The sequence below is a fragment of the Musca domestica genome, unplaced genomic scaffold (assembly GCF_030504385.1).
Source record: "Musca domestica strain aabys unplaced genomic scaffold, Musca_domestica.polishedcontigs.V.1.1 27, whole genome shotgun sequence".
Classification (NCBI taxonomy): Eukaryota; Metazoa; Arthropoda; class Insecta; order Diptera; family Muscidae; genus Musca; species Musca domestica.
Window position 1 is genome coordinate 2,272,398 of NW_026712286.1, and position 15,333 is coordinate 2,287,730.

Sequence of the window (15,333 nt, forward strand, 5' to 3'; positions counted from 1 at the left end):
AAGTCAATTGGGCTTTCAAAATCCTTGAAGGACCTGTCATTTTCACGGACAGCGCGAAGATTGAGGAGGAAACAGATTTTAGTGAAGAGAAGGATATTCGTGTGAAGAGAGTCATATTCATACAAACTTAGCGCCATCTGTAGTGTATTTAGTGTACGTGAGTGAGGCGCCCAAGTGTTTTTCAATCAAATCCAGGGATGTTAAGAAATGAAGACCTGTCTTGAAAACTATTGACAAGGTCGATAAGTTATGTTTTGATAGGACTTCTTCGTTTTCAATAGGTGAATCTCTTTATCTTCAAAAGAGAAGGCCTTTTGGCCTTTAAAGGGAAGACCTATTGGCATTCAAAGAGAAAATCTGTTTGTCTTTAAACAGACGATCTATTGGCCGTCAAAGAAAAATCTATAGGTTATCCTATTAAAGATCTTAAACCTAAAGTTCCTCTCCTAAATGGTCTCAAAGACAATAAAATATTTCCATAGAAAGAGATTATCTCATAAAAAACCTCCGGATCTTCTATTAATGGAACTTATCGTCTTCTATTAGAAGGCCTGTTAATCTTCTATTAGATGAAGTCTTCGTCATTTGTAAGAAATACTCTTAGACATCAATTAGAAGTCATCTTGGACTTCAGGGGAAAGACTTCTGGAAATTTTATTAGATAAAATATTAATCTTTTCTGAAATATGTTAGAAAATATTAAGCATCTCGTGACCCCCCTCCAACTTTCAATAACGGGACAGAGGATGTTCGTCGCTTTTAAGATATATTATATTTCCCACTTCAACTGCTCAGATCCTACAGCTCTTGTAAGCATCTCAAAAGACCTTAAATGGCTAGGAAATAATTATATTTTATCGTAGTCAAAGGCCTGTTCCAGAATTTTGATTTTCTCTGCAAAATAATTTTCAAACCCTTAATAAAATTGTTCAAAATTCAAATATAAATCAAATTTGCGTTTTTTTTTACTAAAAACCCAAAGCAGCAACCCTGACTAAAACTCTTATACTGCTGTATATGCTCTCTCATTGTACCCATTGGGTTTCCTATAATTTTTTAATTTCCTCTCCCTCTCTCTATTTGTTTCTCTCATTTCTCTTGGTTTTTATAACTAACCTTCCTTAAGTCAAACACAATCCTGCTGCTGCTTGTTGTGATGTTGTTAGGTTTTCCCTTTTAACGAACTGAACAGTAGAAAAAAGCTTTTTTGTGCTCGTTTGTGACACCAGACCCGGAGCAACAATCGTTGAGGCAGACGACGGAGCTTAATCATGGTTTGCCTTGTTTTTTTTGTTGCTTTTGCTGCCGAAGAGAACTTTGTTGGGGACTCTAGTCAGGAAAGACTTCGGTCAGTGACAACAGTTTGTTGCTTATGTTCCTGTCTTGTAGACGTGTTGTTCGAACGTGGATACATCGCTAGAGTCTTGGTCTAAAAACCGAACCAAACCAACTAACCACGGTTACCAATAAAAAAAAGAAATGAAACAAACAAACTAATGGTCAAATGAAAATCTCCAGCCCAGTGACATACAAAAATTCAGGCCTTCTATTTTGAATTTATTTTCTTTGGTTTCGATTTTCTTTCTGGTTGAATGGCGGCACTTAAGAAGTGAGAAAGCACATCAAATTAAAGCCAAAACTACAGGAAACAAAAACAAAAAACGGAATTCAAAAAAAGAGGAGAAATATGAAAAACCAAGTGCTAAAAATGGGCTTCATGCCGCATTTGATGCGTTTGAGAAAAAAGTGCTGAAAACTAAAATGTCGTAAAGAAGTTCTGGCATTTAATAGTGCGTGTGGAGCAGAGTGGAGAGTGCTGCTTCTTAGTTTGTGAAATGCGAGCGGGGAAAATATAATAAAAAACGGCATATAAATCGTAATACATATATAAATGTACCACAACAAAGAACATATCAACACATACTATATGTCAGAATATATGTAGCTGTGTGTGTTTGTAGAAACGAGAATAAAACCAAAGGAAACCCTGAGTATGTGTGCAACAGTGAGTGTGCGTGCGTGCGTGCGTGTGCCTGCACAACTGATTGTAGTGTAATTATTATTTGAATGCGTAAGTGAGTATAACGGCCATTGAATTACGGTGTGGTGTTTATTATTGTTGTTGCTGGGTCTCTTTATTGTATTCTAATTCTAATGGTATTTGTGATTACCCCTATGTGTGTGTGTGCCAGCATGAGTGTTAATCCAATAAATTGAATTGTTGAAAGCAGTTCTGCTAAAACTCAATAGAGTTGTTTGGCTAAATAATACTAACAACAAAAACCACAAAAACAACAACTACAACAGCAGCAGTAATAACAAAAAGTGCCAACAAGAAAATAAAACGTGAATTACAATAATCAAATATAAGTACAACAATAACAAACAAACAACAAATTACAGCTAATCATTCATCGAACATCACAATCGAAAAAAAAACAACACGATAAATAAATAAAAAGAACCCCATCAACAAAATATGTAAAAAGGCATAAAAATGAGTCAATAAATATTGACAAGTCTCATCCCAGAAAGGCGCAACTCGTCAATTTGGAATAAATGCCTTGAAAATAACAGTTAAACAAATCTAATAAAAAATATCAATTAATTAGCCACGGCACAAACAGGTGTACTCGCTTCGATGGTAAACTAATGAACTCCGTTGTTGTTGGCAACAACAAAAAAACGGCAACAACAATCAATTCAACTGAATTTGAGTGACAAATTATATGGATTTTCCAAAACAAAGGAAAAAAAAAACAACACTAGTAGCGAGAAATTTGAAATAATTAATCAAATTCGAATTTCAAATCATTAACCAACTTCCTTCTTCGAAATGAATTGGAATTTATAATATAAGATAAAGTTGTAAATTGAGGATACTTGGAAAGTGATTGGAAATTCAATTATATGTTCGAATTTGATAAACAATTGAGTTTTTTATAAAATATTAATCTATTTTGGAAAATAATTTTTATCGAATTTTCCATATACCGACAGTTTATGCGGCGAAACACCATATATTTTTTATACTCTTCACTCTGTTATGAACCTTTCCTATTCCGTTTGTAACTCATCAAAATATTAATTTAAGATCCCTGTAGGGTGTATATATTAGTTTAAATTGCAGAGATCTACTTATTTATATTAGGTCTGCTATTTTTTCGGGACTGAATAGTTCCACGCTTTTATATAGATGGTACCCATCAATATTAGGTACTGCGAAGGCTTTGAGCACATTTTGCAACCGAATTAACAGTTATATGATATTGGGGTTACTCATAGAATATGCCAATTGAACTGAAGGGAAAATTTTCTTAACCATTAATTGGAAATTTTCACTAATTATAAATATACCTACTTTTCCATTACTTTTACAGAGACATGCCAACCTATTGATTGCAATTAAGTGGGTTACTCACTTCATACATCTCCTAAATTCTGAGATTTGAAGGTTTGAGCCTGTCCTTCACCCAAATTGAGTACATATATTCAAACGCTTTCATTCTCTCGTAGAGGAGATTTTCAGTTTTTAAATTTTGTAGCATACGCGCTCCCACTTGTTTAAATTTCGAATTCCTTAAATCGATTTGTATCATTTTAAGTGCCTTAACGTAGAAATTGACAAAATCTTGCATCCAACCTAAAGTTAGGAAATTAAATGTGAAATATGATACAAATTCAAGTGGTTTTGGACAAACAAGAGACTCTATTAAAACAAAGAACTGCTCATTTAGCCGACCATTGATCCTTTTAAAGTAACTCCTGGGATTTTAAAAGAATACTTTTTAATCTATTTTAAAAAGACATTTTTTTTTGATTTCTTAACGTGAAAATGTCCTTTATAAAGACATTTGCAGTCCTAGGTTTCTCAAACTAAACTCTTTTGGTCCCCTTTACGGAAGGGTCTCTTGATCTCCACCAAGAAAACATTTTGGTCTTCAGCAAGGGATCGTTTTGCTCATGTTTCTATAAGGCATCTTTCTGATCACCCATAAAGAGAATTTTTGGTATTACCTCTTATATTAGTATATATTCCGACCTTTTTGGTATATTTTAAAAGAGATCCCTTTAATGCCCGTTAAGAAGACATTTTCCCCCTCTATCAGAAGAAGTTTGGCTTTTGAAAAAAGTAGTTTGGTCTATAACTTTTCGCAATAAATAAGAGGACATTTTGAACTTCTCCAAGGAGATTTTCTGGTCATTTAGTGTTAGATTTTACGGAAAGAAAATATTAATTCTCTACAAGAAAACCTCTGATATTCTTTGAAGAGACATTCTGATCCTTTACAAGAATGTTGTTTTGCCGAACTCTTGTAAGAAGACTTTTTTTCCTTTATTGATAAATTGTAATCTGTAGAAAAAGTTGGTGACGTATTGGAATATATTCTGATTTTCTACATTTTTTAAAGGAAGGCCTCCAAATCTTCTTTGCGAAAAGTTTCTGGATTTAATAGAAAGACTTTCTTGAGTTTTTCAATAAAACTTCCTTGCATTATGTATGGAGAATTTTTGGTCTTCTTTCTAAGACCTTTGATTGTAAGGCAATCTAACCTTCTAAAATAGCATTCTGACCTTCTGACCTGAAAGATTAAACCAAATAAGAGATTACAATTATAACGTCGAAGGCCACATATATTTCAATATCAATAAAGAAATATATAAAAAAAACTCTCATTATAATGGTTTCTCAATAGCATATTGGTCAAAAATGATGCAACTTCTTACTTATTCATATTTCTAGCCATAATTATCAGCGAAAGGTTCTTTCTTATGATATGATGGTATTAATTGGTCAATGGCGAAAATCTTTTAATACAGCTTCAATCTCAAAAACCTATAATAGAACGGTTTTAGAGGTCGCTTTTTATCCCTATCTCGAAAAAATGTCAAATACTAATGAAGGTGCTGGTATATCGCCCATTTAATGATTGGCATTTAGAACTTAAAACCAACAAAAAATAGTATTTGATGTGTTTTCCTATTTAAAACTGTTAAAATTGTCAAAAATATGTTTGCTTAATACCCCAAACATTCCCCCATTGTCATAACCACATATTACTCTCTATTGAAGAGAACAACAATTTCCAAAATAAAACTGACTGCTTTGCAGTATTTGCTGAACGCAAACAATATTAAGATTTAAAAAAAAATTGTTAAAAATATATCAACATTTTTCTTTAACCCTTTTTAAAGAATTCACAAAGAATCTCCTTATTCTCCACCCCATTATGCTGTCGTGTTGCTGTTCATCACTCTGATGATGGACATGTTGGCGTATACGTGTTAAATGAATCTTTCAACGGCGTGTTGTGTATACGCACTGTTGGCCAACTTCCATTGAATATTATATGAAGCAAAACAGAAGCGAGGGTTGTGGTTTCGATTCGAATATGAGTTCGAAATATGTTTGAAATTGTTTTTCTCCTTATAGACAGTTTGAAGACGCAAAAACATAAATATTGGGTTCATTGAATGGAATCATCCCTTTTCCTTAATTTGTTCAATGAATATATATATATTTTTTAATATTGATATATTTTATTAAGTATTGAATTTATACAAAGTATCATAAAAAAATTATAAATATATAAAAATTCTCAATAAATATTGTCTGTCACAGTGATTGACAAATTTATTGTTTGTTTTGAAATCCTAAACATTTAGAAGGCATCAAAGAGTGATGCTGTATTTATGGAATTATATATCAATATTGTGCAAAAAGCAATATCATTCATGTCAATTAGCATTTTGACAAGAAATACAAAGAAGGACATTGATTGCATAGGATTCGGGTTTTATTTTTCTTTAAAAGAAAATACAAAATGTGTGTTTTTGTTTTTCCCCTTTGACCTTTCGCATCCGAAGAAACACATGCAGAGGCTTGTTATTTTCTTTCAAATTAAATTGCAAATCATGAAAGGGTTTTTTTATTTTTAGTTTTATTTATTTTTTGTCGTAAATAGAATTTTCGAACATTTTAAGCATGATTTCGCATGAATTCTTCTTTTCATAGATATTTTTCTTTAAATAATTGATGAGTCTTTTGGGTTGTTGGAGAAATCGGACATTAACATTGAAATAAATGATGAGATTATGGGGTAAGTTAGGATGTCCCTTGAAAGTTATTGTTAGGCCGTATGTGGGCAGACTTATTGTGTGGGAGTTCTAAGCTATTGTTAAAAAGGCATATAACAGTATGTAGCCTAAAATAATATTGGAAAATGTTGTAAAATCGTCTCGAAGTTTGTCATACTGCACCAATTCTACTAAACTCCCACACACATGTAAAAAAAACCTGACAGTCAACATTCAAAATACGTTTTCCATATAATTTGTTTACATTGCCTTTGAGACAACCGACTGAAATAATTTTTAAATATTATTTTTTCCAAATACTTCGCATATAGTTTTCTTAAAAGATATTCCCAATTTTCTCTTCACAAAAATATTTTTTTTTCAGCTTTTATTGCAAAAGGTAATTTCCAAAAAAAGTCCAGAAATAAATTGTCCTTGTGGCTTCATAATTCCCATAATTAAACCCAACTCAGTTACCCCCAGGCAGATCTGAGCCAAAAACAGAACTAACTCAAATACAAAAATCTTTATTTAAATGAAAGCCATGCGAATTTCCATTTAATAATGGAAAGAAATTCACATGAATCTGTTTTGTGTGTTGATTGATTTTCCCCGAGGCCCATGCCAAGAAGGCAAGCATGAAATTGCTTCTGAGAGCTTTTAATGCAGGTGAATGGAAATGACGCCAGAAGCTGGCAACATTTTTGTGAGTTTTAAGGTACAATTTTGGCCACAAAATGAAAATGACTGCATTCTTGTTGTTGCTGCTGTTGTTATTTAAAGTTCTATTTCATTTTTTATTTGCTTCCAGCAAATTACCCCATTTCGTTCGCTGTACTCCACTGGGACATTTAAAAGGTTACATCTGCATAATGCTCGCAAAAAAACACACAACACGTCTCAGGAGATCACATCACATGTCATTTAAGTCGTCGTTTTCCTTTTTCACTTCGTTTTGTTTCCACTTCTTTTTGTCTCTGGCTGTCGCTTTGAGTATTCCATTTTTAAGACAAACCATACAAATTGTTCGTCGTCAAGTTGGAAAAATTAAAATAAACAAAGTGGAAGGAGCTGTGGCAGTGGCAGCGACAGTTGCGGTAGCTTAATTACGCTTTTAAAAAGAATATTATGTTTTAAATGAATTGCGACATGTTGCAGGAAGAAGAAGGGGAAGATTAATAAAACAGCTTAATTACATATGTGTGAATGGGTGTAGAAGTATTGATTTTAAGCCATCTTCTTAAAGCAGAAATAGACTTCTCTTCATGGATATCAAGTGTATCTCTGAGATCTTTTCTTAGAGAGGAAGTGTTTTTTTTATAGAAGATGAAATCAAGTGGTCTTCTCTTAGAAGTCCAGGAGGTCTTCTCATAGAAGAGAACAAATGGTCTTCTCATAGGAGAGAGCAGATGCTATCCTCATAGAAGAGAGCAGTTGGTTATCTCATAGAAGAGAGAAAATGCTGTTCTAATAGAAGAGAGCAGATGGTCTTTTCATAGAAGACCGGATGGTCCTCTCATAGAAGAGCGGATGTTCATAGAAAAGAGCAGATGGTCTTCTCATAGAAGAGAGCAGTTGATCTTCTCATGGGAGAGTAGGAAAACTTCCAATAGAAAAGCAAATGGTATTCTCATAAAAGAGGAGATGATCTTCTCATAGAAGAGAGCTGATGGTTTTCGCATAGAAGAGAGCAAATGGACTTCTTATAGAAGAGAGCAAATTGTCTTCTTATAGAAGAGAGCAAATTGACTTCTTATAGAAGATGCTTTTCTCATAGAAAAGAACATAAGGTATTTTCAGAGAAGAGAGCAGATGACATTCACATAGGAGACTAAGAAGACTTCTAATAGAAGAGCAGATGGTTTTCTCATAGAAGAGAGCAAATGGACTTCTTATAGAAGAGATCAGACGCTTTTCTCATAGAAAAAACAGATGGTCTTCTCAAAGAAGAGAGCAGATGGTTTTCTCGTAGAAGAGAGCAAATGGAATTCTAATAGAAGAGAGCAGATGGTTTTTTCATAGCAGACCAAATGGTCTTCTCATAGAAGAGCAGATGATCTTCTCACAGAAGAACAGATGGTCTTCTCATAGAAGTGCTCTACCGATAAAATATCAATAGCGAAAGGTCTTTTCATAGAAGTCCTAGTGCTTTCTCACAGGAGACCAAAAGTTCTTTCAGTTCTCTCCAGCTGCGTTAATTTTCTTTATCCCCAGCAATTTTTCGAAAACTTCGCGCAAATTCCACAAAATTTCCAATCAATAACTGATTCTGCAATTTTCAAACATACAGAAGTTTGAATAGTGAACTCAATGGGGGTTAAACCGCTTGCCATCTTTACATTGTAAACCTGTGAATGTTACATACCCCGGTACAAAGAATTACACCTTTATATGTGTGTCTGTGTGTGTATATTACAATGTAAAGCCTACTTATCGAAGGGGTCACAAGGAAGTGAATAACTTTGAACACAATACGTATTCGCAATATGATGCCTGCGGAGAAAAGTTAGAGAAAAGAAAACAAAAAAGCAGAGAAATGTTCGGAAAAAGCTCTTAAGGATTAAATAGTTTTAAAATTTCGGAGCTCAAAATCGAACATTTATTTTCATAACATGGCCTTGTTTGAAGATAAATTAATATTGGAAAGCACAAGTGTTTTATACCCTAGTTTTATATTTCCAAATTATCCTGTCACAATTACCCAACCATTTTAGAAAGAACTCCCCTGAATCGCCTTAAATTTTTCTCTCCTCATTTATTAGACTTCAAAACTCATTTTCCCCAAAATTAGCAACACTGTGATGTTGTGAAGCTCCTGAAATTCTCCAACATACATTATGACCATGATTCTTGGCCATTGTATTCGCTTCATGATGTCCAACGATGTGACCATGCGACAACATGGTCGCCATACCTACGAAACAGGCAACACAGAAAATGCATAAACGAAATAAATGGCAATGGGAGTGGGAATGGCGGGGGGACATCATTCTAGGATTTGACAAGTTTTGGACAAGTGCTAACGAGCATGAAACTATGTTAACCATGCCATTATAACCGAGATTCGGTGGCCAGGAGACAAACAGCTACACACACAGACACAAACACACACTCAAATGTATATATTTATACACAATGCTAATAGCCATGTCCTTTTAAATATGTATCCTCATCCTCATCGTCGTCGTTGCCGTCGTCATCGCTTCAACTTTGATGCTGGATTACTGAAAAACTCTCAGGGTCATAGGTAAGGAATGCACAAGCGAACGAACGAACCAATGGCAAGCGTGAAGCTCACAAAAGAAACACACAGACACACACTCAAACTTGCCCGTTCATCAAACAACAATAGCAACAAAAATAAAGCAAATATTTATAGTTTTCACTGCAGTTATTTATACCACACCGTCTCTCGTTCTCGCTCTTGCGACCTGAACTGCAATCATCGAATCAACCCATTCCCCTTCTTCGCCTTCCTCTCCCTCTCTTGGCCAAGGGAAAACTTTTCACACAACGGCATCAAATGAAATTTTCATTTCAATGAAATATTTTACAAAAAATTATCTCCGACCTGCCATTATGAATTGATAAGGCGGGATGAGTGGATCGTGGGATGAATGGTGGTGGGATGAAAGGATGGATTATCATGGCATGCAACCGACCAGTTGACTTTTCATCTTGCCTTCCGCAAACGAAAGCGGAAAAGTCACTCAGATGAATGCGGGAAAATGAATAAAGGAATGAATGGATGGCTGGATGGATGAACGACTGACGGACCGGCTGGAGTGTTTGACATTTATGGGTCATTTATAGAAGAGACATTCCTACGGATGATTGATTGAAAACTGTAGCTAATCTTTGATAGCAATGACGATGATGATGATGATGAGTTCCTAATTAAATTTGCATGACGTCAAGAATTGAAGAGATAGATGTTCGGGTGCATTGATGTATGAAAGGCTTTTGAACATAAGTGCAAGGAGTTGGAATGGTTTCATGATTTCTAATTAGATTTCAATTGTTGTTTCAATAATTTGTGATTTGAAAACACTCTACACTCCTTCCGATTAAGGTAAATTATATGAGGTATGTAGGGAACATTCAAAATATTACAGCCTGTTAAAATTGCTTCAGGCTATCATTTAAATTGGTGATAGTGATTCCAATTGAATAACCGAAGCGTTGTTTTTATACCCTCCACTATTCTATGGAAGATATATTAGCTTTGTCATTCCGTTTGTAGCTCCTCGAAATATTCGTGGTAGACCCTAAAAATTATATGCAGGGTGAAAAAGCCATAATTTTTACATTTCTTTTTAAAATTTAATTGAATGAAAACAAATAATTTCGGACATAACATCAAATTTTGGAATAAGTTTAGATTTGTTCGAATTGGTCACCTTTGGCATGGAATAAGCATTTAAAAGGCCATTGAAACCGTCACACGCTGCCCGAATGTTGCTCTGCGGTATTTTTACCCATTCCCGGCGGATTGGTATCCGGAGATTTTGGTGGCCATTGTGCGCTGGAATTGTAGCGAGGAACCTAATTTTGAAACCATTTTTCGGTGGCGCGTGCTGAGTGCGATGGTGCTGAGTCCTGTTGGAATTTCCAAGGTCTGCGGCCAAAATGTTTACGTGCCCAATGCTTTAATACACCCTCCAGAATATGTTCGCTATGATATTCGGCATTTATTCTGATGCAACGGTCGACTAATACGAGCGGACAGCGAGTACTGGCTTTTATGGCGGCCCACACTATGACTACACCATGGTCGGCGCTTGAGTTCTGGTGGCCAACCGAAGGTGCACATTTTCAGCTGACCTCTTTGGCAACTAAATCCGATCAGTTTGTTTGTTTACAAACTGCTGTACAACGAATGTTTTCTCATCAGAGATCGGAGAAACCAAATTCGGTAGTTCACCACTTTCGGCCAAGCGAAGCAACTCTTTAGCTCTTTTGAGTCTATTTTCTTTTTGTTGCGGTGTAAGTTCTTGCACTTTTTGGAATTTCAATGGCTTTACCCCGAGCTCATTTTTCAATATTTACCGAATGGAATATTGCGATATGTTCAGCTCACAAGCCATTTTTTGGCGGCCACTGCGAGGCGGGTTTCGACCAAGTCGCTTTTTTACTTTTCGAACCATTTCTGCTGATGTTGCTGTTTTCTTCCATCCACTTCCTTGACGTCGGACAACGCTACCAGTATCACGGTAACGAGCGATGGTGCGAGACACAAATGATTTATTCACATTTAAATGCTGGAGTGCTCTAACGATAGCCACTTGTGGTTTTCCAGCAAATATAGAGAAATCACACTATCACGCTTGAATTCCATCACGAATAACTTTTTTTTTTTTTTCTCACCAAAACGCTTTTGTGCATTTGTAAAAAATATAATGAGCTGTCACTGGAATAATTTTAACAGCTGTTGGTTCAGAAATGACTGCAGTCTGAAGTTGGTTGCAGTTTTTTCATCTTACCTTGTACAGTATATGACCTCTTTGGTGCAGTGGGAAAAATCGGACAAGATTGAAACGATACGACGTATAGATGGCGCTCAGGTCATAAACTTTTCTGAGATGATCGCTTGTTGTTCCAAAATAAATTTTATTTTTCAGAATGTCTGTTATCTGATCATATTGTATGATTTTGTCTATACCACAACATTGACCTACATTTACTTATTTTTTATAAATTCTCTTCTACTTAACCCCAATATAACACTCCTTATAACATTAAGGCAAATTCATTTATATAACAAAGAACTACCTTGAACTTGAATTTTTTGAATAAATTATTTTAACGACATCTGGAGTCGATTTAGTCCTTTTTAGGACATCCTTTTAACGACATCTGGAGCCTACCTAATTCATCAAATTAGAACCAATATCCAGTGAAAATTCTCATTACTAGTCATGAAGAAGGTATTTTTTTACTTTACGTTTTAAGGGGTTATTCCACTCCTGCACTCCCTAATTTCACTAGGTTTATTTGAAATAGCCTTATTTTCACACGAAATAATCTCTTTTATTTGCCAGTCTTTAACTAAGACACTTCGCATCATTACGACGTGTTCTTTATCAAGAACATTCAAGTGAATTATTTTTAATACCTACCCCCAAAAGATGTGTTTAAATAAAACCAATCAAACGAGAAAAAAGAAAGCAAACACTTATCATTCATACCTGGGGATTCCGCCGTTCAATTCATCCGGCAGTGATACATCTCCATGTCGTGTCGGCATTTTATTCAATTACAAACAAAAATTTGATCAATTTCGATGTCTGTCTGTCTGTCTGAGAGAGAGATGGAAGTTTTGTGCGACAAATCAGTTGGGGAAAAACGAAAGCGTAATGATTTAAATCGCATTATTTACACCACAGCGAACGAAAGCGACACACACACACACAAACAAACATCTAAAAAAGGAGGCTATGGAGGAAGAAGAGCGCTTCTTCATGCAAAGCACGTGTAATTTGTCATGCGGAAAAATCATTGTAAATGACAATACGGTTAAACACAACACAACACTGCACGCACGAACACACTCGCACACACTCAAACACACGCACACACACACCCATCAACACACTTTGGGAGTTTCTGGTGACAACAATGACAATTTGACAAAACCAGCAACAGTGAGAGCTTGTCACTTGATTCCCTGCGCTTTATGAAATAAACACACAGAAAAAAAGCTGGCGCTGATGGGTGAGAAAGGAGATCATCAACCAGCCAGCCAACTAACTGGATGGCTGACTGACTTACTGTCTGCCTGCCTGACTACCTCGCAAACACAAAACACCAAACAACAAGCAACGAACCCAAACATCAAAAAAGAAAATATAATTTATCAAAAAGTCTAAGAGTATCTTTCCGAAGATATAAACAACAGCATAACGGCACGTCGCTACCAAAAGGAACTTTGAGGTTATGACATTTATGCGTGGAACTCTAGTCGAGGTGTAGCCCAAGTCCCTCACCTCTGTTGCCACACTTATGACACAAAAGCCATGTACTTATAGCCAGTGAACTGTGTCACACAAATCGAGTCAAACTCTAATGGTGTGAGAGTGAAGTAGGGAGAGCGGACGAGGAAGAGGAGGAGGAGAAGAGAGAGCAGTTTATGCAAAGTGTGTTAGGCTGACAGAATGACTTGCTGCTCTGCCTTTGTTTTGTTGCAAAGGAATTATTTAAACCACACTGATGCTTTCACCACACCACACTCCCACACACATATGTACATTGACACATTCATAAAACTAACACATTGAAATGCAATAAAATAAAACATAAAAGCAACTCAGCAACAGAGTTTGTAACAACGTCAGTATTTCTCAAAGCCACTCTAGATGCCTTACCTGTCCCATAAAAAGCGTAACATAACGCTTATCGTTTTAAGACTTTGAGCCTGCACATATTCCCTAGTTTTTATGCCCTCCACCATACATGGATGGAGGGTATATTTAGTTCATCATTCCGTTTGTAACTCATCGGAATAATGATTTTAGACCTAACAAAGTATATGTATTCTCGATTAGCATAACATTTTAAGACGATTTTGCCCTGTCCGTCCACCCGTCCGTCCGTTTGTTGCAATCATGCTAGAGTCAAAACGAATAAAGAGAGGAAGCTAAAATTTTGCACAGATCAGTCTTTTGTCTGCAGGCAGTTTAAGTTCGAAGATGCGCTATATCGGTCCACGATATCGTATAGCCTCCATATAACGGAACCCCCCGATATTCGGTATGATTGATGATTGTAGCCAAGTTTTTCAAAGAAATTGTCTAAAAATCCACAAAAGTTGTTCCTTCTGAGTACTTTACCCCCTGGAAGAGTATTGTCTATATAGGTCCACTATATCGTATATCTCGCATATAATGGTACCTGCCTATATTCGGTTTTTTTTTTTTTTTTGATGATTTTAGCTACATTTTTCAATGGAATTGCCTAAAAATCCATACTATGAGTTCTTTCTAAGCACGTTACACCCTGGAAGAGAAAAGTCTATATAGGTCCACGATATCGTATAGCCCACATACAACGGTACCCTCCGATATTGGGTATTTTGGACGATTTAATGGACATTATTCATCGGAGTTGTTTCAAATTTCGTATTTAGAGTTGGTAACGGGAACTACAGTCTATGACATAAAATTGTCTATGAAGGTCCACGTCTTCCTATAGGCTCCATATATCGGTACCTCCTCATATTCGGTATTTTGATGATTTTCGCCACATTATTGTTGTTTCAATTTTCGTAATGGGTACTACAGCCTATCCCAGAATATTGTCTATGCAGGTCCAGGTCTTCCTATAGGCCCCATATATCTGTACCTCCCCATATTCGGTATTTTGATGATTTTAGGTACAATATTCGTCGAAATTGTGCGAAATTTCATATTTGAAGTATCTAATAGGTACTACATCTAGTGACAGAAAATTATCTATGCAGGTCCATGTCTTCGTATAACCCCAATATATCGGTACCTCTACCTATATGCGGTATTTTTTTAGATTTTAGCTACATTATTCACCGGATTTTTTCAAGTTTCGTATTTGAATATTGTAATGGCTTATGACAAAAATTGCCTATACAGGTCCACGTCTTTATATAGACCCCAATAAAACGGCCATATTTGGTAATTTTAAGATTTTAACCGAATTTTTTAACGGATTTAATTTTTTTCAAATTGTGAAGGGCATTTAGAATTCGGCCCATTCAAATTTACTGCTTTTTTCTTTGTTTATCTACATATCACAAAAACGAATAGAAAATATCTTTAAGTTTTATTATGCACTTGCTTTTCAATAAATGTTAATGGGTAGTGGGTTATGTGTGGGGTTGCATAGGTGACAGTTTGAATTTCAATTGAATGCCAAGATCATACTATATTGTCACTACCATACTGAAGTCACTATTATTTATTACTCTTTTATATTATTTATTTATATTATTATTTTTTTTTTAAAAAAACCTTTTTAAACAACTCTGCTATAATCCAATTTCTTTAGTTCATAATTCCTTACTCTCTGAGAAACTTACTGCTCACATTCCCATTGTTTCACTCATTTGCTCTTATGTTAAAGCAGCGGTGCTCAAGAAAAAATACCTCTTTTCAGTCAAATTTCTCTTTGCTTATTTAAATCAAGAACAAAACAGTGTTAAGTCATTATTTATACAAATATTTTTTATCCATTTGCTTTATAAATTATTTTGGCAAACATTCGTGTTTAAAAACAATTAAATAG

At 35.3% G+C, this 15,333-nt stretch overlaps 1 protein-coding gene across 1 annotated transcript in view; it reads left to right on the forward strand.

The window, feature by feature from the left end:
• Positions 1 to 1,402: 1,402 nt before the first annotated feature.
• LOC131803095 (uncharacterized protein DDB_G0271670-like) overlaps positions 1,403 to 15,333 on the forward strand; it is a 72,007-nt gene continuing 58,076 nt past the window's right edge. Inside the window, exon 1 of the mRNA XM_059124107.1 lies at positions 1,403 to 2,071. The gene's annotated coding sequence lies outside the window, so the exon portion shown is untranslated. The remainder of the gene's footprint in view (positions 2,072 to 15,333) is intronic.